The following is a 12,668-nucleotide window of genomic DNA, read 5'->3' on the forward strand; positions in this document are numbered from 1 at the left end:
TTTGGAAATGTGCAATCCAATTCCTACTATTGTTCCAAAAGAACCATCCAACAATGAGAAACCTATTGTGCCATTAGTTTTTGAATATTCTAATGTCTCCCTTATACCTTATAAATCTTCTTGGTACACCCAGTATTTCCAACAAGTTTCTAGAGAACAAAAGATGAAATATGAAACTCAAGAATGTTCATCATCAACAATTCAGTCAATATTGTTTGGTTTATACAATCATTTTATTTTTCAAAAAGTCTTGTGGAAGCAAGAGAGAGACCAGATGAAAAAGGAAATATTTGGTAGAGATGAAGAAATTGAATCATTAAAGGAGCAACTAGTAAAGTAGAAGTAATAGATGAATAAGGATTTGAAGTTAGTTGATTAGGTTATAGCCTATAGACCACCCCCAAGGGTGTACGCTATGTGTTTAAAAGAACAATTTTTGTTGTTCCAGTTGATGGTGACAATAAGAAATATTGATTGTGAGTTTAAGAATGCTCAATATTTTTATAATGTATATCAAACTTTTCCCTCATGGAAAAAGAACTTGTTGTGTGAACTCTATTTACATAATTTCATAATTCCACAAGAAACAGAGTGAAATCCCTTGCTCTACATAGGGGATGTTCATTCAAGAGCTCTAATGTCATGGATACACAATGAAACCAATTATGATAGACAATTGGATACTTATAGAGACCTTGAAAAATCTAAGCCACTGCCACTCCAGGATGAATCCCATAAGCCTTATGACCTCCCAAGGGATTGGTTCAAATTAACTTGTGAAAGACCAAAACTAGAAATCAGAGAGAAAGTGTTTGAAGAAAGGCAAAAAGTTTACAAAGAGTATCAGACACCTCCTAATTTTACACAACATAGAGCAATTGCAGGGCCTAGAAATAGGTAGAGTCGACTATCAAAATATTTCAGGAAGGTTGAACCACATAGCCCTATTAATTTTGAGGCAGCAATGAATAGAGTGCCTAAATACATGCAATTGGGAAGGAAAACAAGGAAAGAGTTATGGATGCCACTAACCTTCCAACCTCCTACCTTCTCTGGACCCTATATGAAAGAAATGCTACCAAGTTAGATCCATTAGTTGAAGAACACTTGAGTGAGCATTGGAGACGATCAAGAGGATACTTTTACACCTTCAAAAGTGGGAAATAAGGGAAGAAAATAGTGGGAGATTTTAGAACAATGGCAAAGAAGTACAATACTTGAGGACAAGCATTGGCATAGTGGGGGGCAGATGATGAGACAAATTAATGTCTCAAATTTGATATAGTTTTTATATATTCTAAACTTACTCTTTGAGCCATTTCCAAAATAATTGTTTTAAATTTTTTATGTTGAATGTAGCCAAAACCTATTAAACCTATGGATAGTGGATATGACATACCTTACTTAATATTATATATAAAGTGCAATATTTCATATAAATGTTTTAAGCTATGTTTTAATATTTGGATGAGAGTAGAAATGTTATTGTATATGTTTGAATGTTTCTAATTTGTAGGAAATGAGGAAGTGGCACAAAGAGTGGCAAACACTGCATTAAAGAGGGAGTAATGAAGACTGGTCATAGCATGAGAAGCGCAGGTCAGTTCTGGGTGATAAGTCATGACTGCAAAAGGAGTTATTTCAAAAAATTGACTTGTTACATTATCTACAGATCGTTACTTTTTTACTCAATCAATGTTCTAAAAGTCATGGTGGACATCCTGCCCTTGTTCTACTGATGATGTTTGCTCATAAGTTTTTATGTTATGTTTTTGTAATAAGTTCCAATCCTTTATATAGGGGAAGATAGAGTTAGTTTGGGGGATTCTGAAGTTGTTTTCTATGTTCCTTATGAATTGTTCAGTCATGTAACAAAAGTAGAATTCTAATGAGAAAGTGATTTTGGATTATCTATTGTGTTCTTAGTACTTTGAAGCTAACCAAGGGGGCCCACTTGGGAGGTGGAATAGATTTAGGTAGAATAGATTTGTTTCTTGTAATTTCCTATTTAAGATAGATTTACTATATTAGTCCTGCAGCATAGTTACTATGAAAGTTTCTGCAGCACTTGTGGAAAACTATCGTGGTGGATATTTGAACTGTTAACTAGTTTAGGATTTCATTTTCTATAGTTTCTACAATTTTCTATTGATAATCCAAGTATGCTTACTGTTCTATATCAGTAGTATAGATTCATTTCATGCATTTTACTTTCTTGCAACATAGGTGTTAAGACTCTTAAAGGAACTTGGTGCACATACTGCGCTAACCCATTTCAAGTCCTATGTCCTTGGGTTGACAATTCAAATGTATTTTCATAGTAGAATAGATAGTTCTTAAGATGGATAGAGTATCCTTGTTAGAGGAACAGTAGTGTGATTATCTTGATGTATTATGGAAACCTGCAGTCCTTATGATAGGAGCAAGTGGGAAGACCATAGGAGCCTTAAAGTCAAGTTTGGAGTTATTGTTATTTTGGGGTAGATAATTTTAGAGGCTATTTAAAGTCCCTTGGAAGATTTGAGGGTTCTTTACCTATTATCTAAATTTAAAAAGTCATGTTTAAAATTGAAGGAAGGAGAAGATTTAGTTCATCTCAATATTCATTGTCATAACCTTTGTGAAGGTAGGTTCTCCATTGCCATAGTTATGTTCTTTTGTTCATTTCTTGTATGTATAAATTTCTTGCGTATTATAGTATGTGTGTGTTTGTATCATGTGAAGAATGGGTATTGTGGGATTTTACTTGCTTTGTTTCATATTTCTTCTCTTTGTTTTGTTGTGGAAATTGTGAAGGGTGTGTTAGCACTACTCACCCTTGGATAGGGAAAAAGAAGTCATATATAAGGGAAGGGAAAAGTTGGACTCCAGGTCAGTGCAGAGTTTCTTCTCATGATGAGAAGAAGGATGAAGAAAGGTGTTATGGGCCCTTGCTTGTCATTGCAAAAAAGAGTTTTTTTTTGGAGAAATAAGGAGAGAAAGAAATGGAAGTATACGTGATTTGGTAGCATTGGAAGAGACATATGATTTGTGTTCTTGATTAACATTTCCTTCTTGGAAAAATCTACCTTTTCCCTATTCATAGTTTCATTAGGAAACCTCTTGTGCATAACTTGGATGGGAATTATATGTTGAGTTGTATCATTGTAATTGGTTTTTGATTGTTACCCAGTCAGTTACTTGTTCTCCTAGCTCGGTGGGTGACCTTTCAGGGCCTAGGATTGGAAGTGAGCTCTCCATGGTTGTTCTTTGTATTTTGAAGATTGTCTAAACAGGTTTTCATGATGGAGCAATCCCATTTTTCTTGGGACACTAATAGTGTCCTTGTTGTCATGTTATTGGAGGTTTATCCATTTTAATACCACATGTATTTTATTCCTATGTTGAGAATTATCATGAAAGAAATGGATTTATTTATGTAATTTAAATATTGGTAAAAAAAACATTCAGTTATTTTATGGAATAAGAAAGTTATGTGATCAAGTGTTATTAAATTGTGAATCATACCTTACTTTTTAGTTATATTGCTTTCAAAAGTTCCAGTTGAAAAACCTCCATTGTTTCCATGAAATCTTAGAGTTAATTCATTGCATTTGAAGGTTCTTATTATAGATTATGGATATATAATTTATTTAATTGATAGATGCAATAATTTATCATTTAAATCATGAGATAAAATCAATGTTTGATTTAGAGAATATCATCGTACTTTCATCTTAAAACATTAACTTGTATGAATTTTATTAAAATAGTGAATTTTACCTTATGTTGCATAATGTGTAAAATAACTTGAAATTTACTCTTAAATTGAACACAAAAGTAAACCTCAATATTATATCCACAATTCACTCAATAAAATGAACAAAACATTAATGCACTATGTCACTATAAAATTTCTAACACTAACCTAGTACTTTGAAGGAGTAAGGAAAAACTTAAAATTTTCATCTATTTGAGAGAGCCAAAATGCTCTCTGGAAAATGTATGGGGGAGATTTTAATTCTATTTTTGTAAAAAAGAATATTCTCTATGAGATTTCCTATAAAACCACTTATAGACACTTTTTGAATATTAAATAGAAATCAAAATAAAAACCTACTTTACCCTAAACTTACCTTTCTCTCTTAAACACCATGTAAAAACCTTTAGTTCATAACTCTCTCCCTCTCCCATGCATACACCCAGACTAATGTCACCCTCCTCCCATTTGTTGAAAGCCTTTAGCATCCCCTACTATGTAACCATGTAACCTTCCAACTTGGGTAGAGTTATGTTTCAAAAGAGGGGGCCATGCAGTGGCATGTTCACATCAACCTTTATGTCTTCTCCATCCTCCAACACAATTTCCCTTCCTTCCTAATTCATGCATTGGAAATACCCTTGCAATATCTCATCCAAAAGAATCTTCGTTGGCACATTGACTTTTTTTTTTGGTTGGGGGGGGGGGAGGGGATGGGGGGAGGGTATTTAGTTTGTAATTAAATGGAATTTAAAATCCAAAGCCTTCCTCCCTAGAAAAACAAAACAAACTTTAAATCCACTCAAAGTAAATCAAGGCCATGTGTACCCTTTTCTTAGGAGATCTATCAGTTTGGGAAGCATCATAGCTACATAGGGCAATGTGATCCCCACTAGGAAAGCACACATATGGCTTGGGGAGAAGTGGTGGCAAGTGAACCACTTGGGTGGTGTGTCTAATTAGGTGGTTAGATGATAGTTTGTATGTTAAGTAATGTTAATTTAATTATTTAGGAAAGAAATGACATTTTTAGTTGTTTAGGAAAGTGATGTTATTATAGTTAGTTGGTAGTTATTTTTATTTGGTAATGGTTAGTTAGTTAAATAGGTGATAAGTGGTAAGTGTAAGGGGTGAAGTTTATAGTTGAGAACTAAGTGTATAGTTAAGATATCTTTTAAATGGTATAGTAATATTGTTTGAAATATAAATCTTTTTTATTTGGAAGTATTTTATAAATCCTTTATATGTAATATTATGTATTTAATTATATGTATTAATTAGTTCGAATGACTAGTATCATGATTTAAAGGTGTGATGAGTTAGAGTTGACTAGATAACTTGATAGGATGGTTTGGGGTTTTATTAGAACATAAATTGGTTGTAATTATTAGTTAATTGTAAACATATAATGTTTTTTAATTAGTTCCAATAGGTTATATGTATAACTGAAATCAAGTATTATTATGATAGTAGGTTAACCTTTAAGTGCAAAATTATCCCTACTAGAGAATAGACCTAGTAAAATGAAATAAGTGTTTAGTATCATTTTAAATCTAATATAACTTATGTTATTGATCAAATCACATGTTGTGGAATGAATTATAGTTAAATAAGGTTATCAAACCATTAAATAGGGTTGAAACCCTGAATGTGATAGTGATGAGGTGTGTTTCCACCCTCATGAGAGAAGGTGAAACTTGTGATTTTAACTCTGCTGGAAACTAAACTTACCCAACTCAAATTCAACTTAAAGATATTGGAAACCCTAAATACTTCTCAAACATGATATCATACTTCAAATATGTTTTAATCATCCCAGACAAGGGCTCCTATAGTATTTTGATTTATGGGTTTCGAACCCATGCAGTAAGATTGAATACTGACTCTGCATCCTCATGAAATATAATTAGAATTTAATTATTACCCAAACCTTGTGCCTTGAACCCACTTTATCATGTTTCAATCCTTCTAGTATGAATTCAATGTTAGTATGTGTTTAACATAGTAGTTATATCCTTAAGAAAATAATAATAAATTTATTTTTTTTTTGCTTCAATTTTTGGGCATGACATGTTAGATGTGATAATGTGAAAATCTAAAGTTTATGATGAATATGTGAACTATGTATATGACATGAGAACTTGTATGAGAGATTTCAGATGCAAATTTTGATGTCAGATCAGAGCTATGTGAAGTACAGTAGTCAACAATAAAGATATTTTTGTATGTATATCATTTTGTATAAGGCACTGTATTTTATAATTTCATGTTAGGGCAATGGGCTCTTCTTCCATATAGTTGTAATTGTAATACTAACTCCTAACAAGATTGAAGCAACTTGTAACAAGGTTAAGGCTTTTAATAAGGCCTAGTCCTCTAACAAGGACTGAGACACTATATGCAATTCATAGACTCCTAATAGATTTAATATCCTTAACAAGATTCTTTTGTTTAGTGGATCATTTTGTGGGTGCCACCCCACTAGGGTTTTCCCTTGGCCAGGGTTTCTCTAATTAACAAAATATGTTATTGTAATGCTCTTCCCAGAGATCCTTGGTACAAGGATAAATAAAAGCCAAGATATATATATAGATATAGATATATTTTAAAGCATGGAACCAAAATAACATCAACATGAAACTGATCATAAGATCAAAATGGAAGACTTAACAATTAATCCAAGCTTCCAACAAATCTCTGAGTGATACTAAAACCAAAATGACAAAGCTACCAAGGTCAAGAATCACCTTCGAATCTGAAAGCCTCCAAATTCAAAAAGTCAAACACTAGAGTTTGGAAACTTAGTAAAGGGTAGCCAAGTTAACTCTCAAAAAGTTTTCGTCAAGTGAAAAAGTGCCCGTTGGTTGCCCAAGTAGGTTTTCTCATAGACCAATACAATATTTCTTAGAATAGCTAAGCGATATTTCACACACTAGCCAGGTGATACTTTAATATAGCCATACAATACTTGTCTAGTATTGTATGACTTTTATCACAAGGTCATGCGATACTTTTAGGGGTTGTACGATAGAGTTGGCTATAGGCATATGATACTCTTCCAATATCGTACAATACATATCCTTAAGGCATGTGATACTTTTTAGTATCATACAATAGAACTCCTTAAGGGGTGTAATAGTTTATCAATATTTCCTAATGTTGAAGCATTGTTGTCCAAGGATGTAAGGAAACATTCTGACAAACAATCACAGGGAAAGAAGAGATTTAGATCCTCCACACTTGGGAGTACTAGAACAATAAATTGAGGATTGGGCACTCGAAAAATAGAATAACATGATGAAAATATAACTAACCATCTAAACCATAGTAGTAAATGAAAACCATGCAAAAAGAAACATTGCAATATACATAAACAACTAAACTCATGCACAGTTCCTCCTAACTGAAATAGCATCATGAGACCTCAAGGGCCCTATTCATCCCCCACATGTAACATCCCAAACTGCTAACTAGATATTTAGAGCTATATTATGAGAGCATCACTACTACAATGAAATAACATCATAAGAACAAGAAGATCTAACATGCTAATCCAAGAAGGCATAGATACTTTAACTAAATGGTGAACCACATCATCTAACCATATGCTAACATCATAATAAAAGAATGTGTCAAATAAAATAGCATCATCTAAACATGATATCCAAGCATTCTAATTAAAGTATAAATCACAAGGAAACATACTCTGGAAACTCAGATAAACCAAGTGAAATATCAAGCATCGGTTGCACTAGAAAAGATCATCTTTGTACATTGGTCCCTAGTAGTGATATAGGTAGCTACACCTCCCAACCACATGGAACTCATAGTACCACTCCCACCATCTGATGGAGATAGTGATCTAACCACAAACACACATAAAGGAAACGTCCATGGCTAACACTCACACCAGATAGTAAAGATGACTAAAACCAAGATCGTGAGACAATACAAGTAGCATAGGTCCTGATCAAACACTCTATGGGTCAACTATGTAGGGACTTAATGGAGGGTAAGTCACTTGGAATCAAGTAGCCCAAGTTGAATATCACATAGAATCAACTCCCCAGGGGAGGCTCACTCATGTACTGTGTCCTAGGACCAAACCAGGTGCTCACATTTTAAGTGTCCTCAAACCAAATCAAGTGCTCACTATTTTTATTATTTTAGATTTATTACCTAGTAATTTATTTAATTATCACTTTTTTAGAATTTCTTCACACCAACATGGGAAATAGTTACCAAGTTTGCGAGAGACGTCCCTCCATGGTGCTACCCTACATACCCATGCTCATCACCTGATGAGTGCTCATAGGCAATGCATATTCCCAACCCAACCCTAATGAACATAACTCCACTAATAACATCTAGGATATTGGGCCTTGTAAGCTCCTGATAAATGCCCATGCACATGTTCATGTGTGGGTGCACCAATGTCTTAAAGATCAATAAACAAGGGTTGGATGAGAACCCAAGAAAAATAGTACTCAACTGAATACAAGCTCAGGAGTATGAATGTGACACACATCCTAATGAAACATAAAAGTGAAAATGTGGTCAAATGAACATCCTATGGATAATCCAAATCCATGACCAACATCATGCCAAGAAAATCTAAGAAAACTAGGTGACATGCAAATCAAGGCAAGAACTTAAAAAAACCAACATTGATGAAAATAAAACCCATTTGACCTAATGATGAATGAGCCATAGAAATCTAATAAAAATTAGGTTCAAACATCATATGAAGAAATGGCTAGTATAATGGTGTAAAACCCCAAACCCTCGTCTCGAAAATCAGAGAAATATTCATACCCAGCCAATTGGGTAGAACTAGCAATTAGAAATGGAGACGAACACTAATTCACAACCTCCTAACATACAACTACCAAAAATAGAAGTAGAAATGGAGCTAAAATAGGAAAATGAGAGAGCCCTACCTGATAACCAAAAGGACAAAAATGAGATTTTGAAAAATCAAATAAATATCCCATAAAATCTTCCAAAATCACAGAAATCCAAGGTCTCCTCAAGCTAGATTCAATAAGACCAATCTCATGATGATACCATGCTTGTAGCTCCAACAAAAAACCAAAAAATAATCCTACAGAAGAGGATTTGGAAATTGCTCTCAATTTTCTTATTTAAGAAAGTGACAACTGAGGACCAAAATTCCTTTTTGGATACTTATTCACTTGCCAAGTGAATAATGTATTAGGGAAAATAACCAGGTCACCTAGTTAAACCCTAATTCAACCCAAAAAATAGGCTATTCAAAGTAATCAAAATTTAACTACAACAAATTTTTCATCAATTAAATTAAATTAAATAAAGCCAAAAAATCCTTTAAACCGAAATCACATAATTGCTTAACAACTTTTGCAACAAATGCAAACCTTTAAATTCACAAATAGGCTCACAGATCTAATCACATACTGTAAATGAGTCTAGATTTATTAAATTACTGGAGGGTTTAATTTAAATAGGACACATTGACCATACAAGGATGACATTGGTTAACTATGAATAGTTGAATCACTAGCGCCATGTGCCACTACCAGGGATATAAATATTGTACACTAAAACACACAATCAAGTGCAATTGCATATAATAACATAGACAAAGCAATAAATGCATTAAATAACCTAATTTAATCATTTATTTAGTTATACCAAAATAATTGATTTACATCACTCACTTTCACATAACACATCACAAAGCAAGAATAAAGTAAATAACCATAACATCAAATCCAACATATAACCGTAATCATGAGATATGTCCAAATACCATATAACAAAATGCCATCATAAAACATACTGTCATTTCAAAAAAGACATCATCATGCAAATATGATCACTTGAACAACATAGTAGTCTAACATCTATGATATTGGAAATCAAAGTATAACATCTGACCATTAGGTCAAATGTTCAATGTAAAAATAACATGAGTAACAAGTAACTCTTTGATCAAAATAAGACAAGGTACAAACTACAAACACAAGAGGCACTACAAGTGTTATGATTTCTCTTTTTGTATGGTTTTATTTATTGTTCAACTTTATTGGTTGTGATTAATTAATAATATCCAGTTGTGGGTAAAAGTTTGTAGAATACTGATTCACCCTCCCTCTTGGTATTATCTATTTCTAACACTATCTTCTCCTAGAATTTTATGGTGTTTAGAGTAGATGATCTCATGATGTTTTTCTTCTTCTATCCTTCTATGATATGATGTTATTCTATAATATTTCTTGTTGATATAAGATGATTTTTACATAACTATTAGTTTTTACCTACATATTTTCTATCTCATGAGATATTGTCTCTTAATCTTATCATAGATTTTGTTTCTTGTTTCTCGCTTGGGGGAAAATGCCTTTTATATTATTTCTTTCTATCTGTTGAAGAACTGATTTTCCTTAGTATAGTGGCATTTGTTTATTATTTAAAATTATTTTCTTATAAGGAATGGTGTCTTGATCACAACTTTTTCTTCTTTACAATAGGTCTATGTCCTTGATCATCACGTCTTCTTTATTTGCAAAGATGTGTTCATTATAAACATTTAACCTTACTATGTGCTCCAAATATTTTCATCCTTCTTCCAAGGATCCCTATTTTTACCTACACAACAACTAAGTACTACATCTTTGTTCTTCTTGGAAGTTGTATCTTTGTTCACGACACTCCTATTGAAGGTAGATGTCTTGTATACAAGATCTCTTCCTTTCAAGGGTATCTTCTCATTTGTGGCATATCCTTTCATAATTTATCTATTTCCTTATCTTATAAGAGTCTACACTCTTTGCTAAGTTTATGGTATACATTGTTGATAAAGGACATCTCCTTATTAAGAGAACTAGTTATCCTTGATTTTCTTCCTTATGATGTCTATAGATACATAGTCATCCTACAAAGGGGGAAATATATACACCCTCTTTTTAAATACTTTTCATGGAACATAAATACAAATTCTAATTATGGCTTAGAGAACTTCAGCCTTAAGCACTTGGTATAATTTCTAGGTCACCCTCAAATCTATTCATTGCGGCTCCATGTCTCTTTTGCACACACAAACATATATACTAAATCTCAAACATATGAGTAACATGTGATATTTTCTAAATCCTTTATGGGTATAAGTGACATCTCTCCATCCCAAGGACACAAAACCTTTTTGTTTTTGTTTTTTGCTAAATCCTCTATGGGTATCAGTGATACTACTCCAACCTAAGGAAACACACTTTTCTTTTTGGTTTTGCTAAATCCCTCTTAGGGTAATGTACACATATTTACACTCTATGGTGATACCAAAAAATTGATCCATGGGTGGATAGACATCAACACATACACATGCATGCATAACCCACTGATAGGCACATAGGATTGACCACTAGACACACAAACCTTCTCACGAGTGCATGTTTTACTATTTTGTGATGACTATGTGTCACAATTGTGCCAACAATATGGTTAAATTATACCACATGATAGCATCACAATAAGTTGCAACACATGATGGCGTCACAATAATTCTATGGAAAAATGTGATTCTTGTGATTCATCATCGCAATTTTGACACATACGAGCATTGTAATTTGGCTACATGCTTACTTGTGTCATTGCAATCTTAGGAATTGACATCACAATATTTGATCTAGTATTACAATAGTAACACTTTCCTATGGAAACTTTCCACAGTCATGCCTTGTTTGCACATCACAACCATGGGAAGAATTGGCACAATATTTTTAAAGGTTTCACAATAGCCTCAATTTCTTTTAGAAATATCCCATAGTCATGTTGTCATTTCCCCAAGATGGTTATCATCACAATATTTTAATGAGTGTCACATTAGTGATAGTTTAGTGTAGAAACTTCTCATGATCATGTCATTTTTTGCACAACACAATCATGGGAAGAGGTGTCTCAATATTTTTAAGGGTGTCATAATAGCGATGATTTGCTATAGAAACTTCCTATGATCATGTCATCATTTGAACAACATGACCATGGGAAGAAGTATTGCAATATTTTAATGATTTTTGTAAAAGCAATAATTTAGTGTAAAACTTTCCAAGGTCATGTCTTCATTTTCACATTGTGGGAACATGCATTTCAAAACAAGGTTGAGTGTTGCAATATCAACAATGACTACATGGTATTTGATAGGGTTTTCACCTTCTGAAAGATCACCTTTGAGATACCAAGCTTGAATGTGACACAAATAGCTCTCTCCCATTAGTCTTTGATCCTCTACTTAATGGCCAAAATTTGACAATCATGAGAGTCATCCACTATCTTCCATAAGTTAAAAATTGAAGCAACCAATATGAATACATGTTCATATTTATTGCTACAATTTTTAACTTACGAAAGAGAGCGGATGACTCTTGTGACTCTAAAATTCTAGCCATTGTGGGAGGATCAAACAATAATGACATAGACCTATATATCTCTATCATGTTTAAGACTAGTTTCTCAAATGTGACCTTCAAGAAGTGTATGACCCTATCAAAGACCATAATACATCACCCAAACTATGTCATTTTCTACAAGCATCCACAACCACAACTAAATTTGACATTATTTTCTATTTCCAATCAATGGAAATGAATATAGAACAAAATCCACTTACCTAGCTACTAGTGAGAGTTCCTCCCAAGTACTCATGAGTCTTAATTTAAGATTCTTTAAAAAAAACCTCAATCCATTTGAGACTGGATATGATTAATAAGGCCATTGATTCTATATTGTATCATCCCACTACAAAGATATTGAATTGAAGCTTTATTCCAAGGATTGTCATGTTTTTGAAGAAAATAAAGATCCTATTGGACAAAGTGTTGGCTCCTGATTTGACAGAATTTAAACTACCTTTTACAATGTCAAAAGACCTAGGAATTAGCTAAAAACTATTATG

The sequence above is a fragment of the Cupressus sempervirens genome, chromosome 10 (assembly GCF_028749045.1).
Source record: "Cupressus sempervirens isolate cs-2001-9-10 chromosome 10, ASM2874904v1, whole genome shotgun sequence".
NCBI lineage: Eukaryota > Viridiplantae > Streptophyta > Pinopsida > Cupressales > Cupressaceae > Cupressus > Cupressus sempervirens.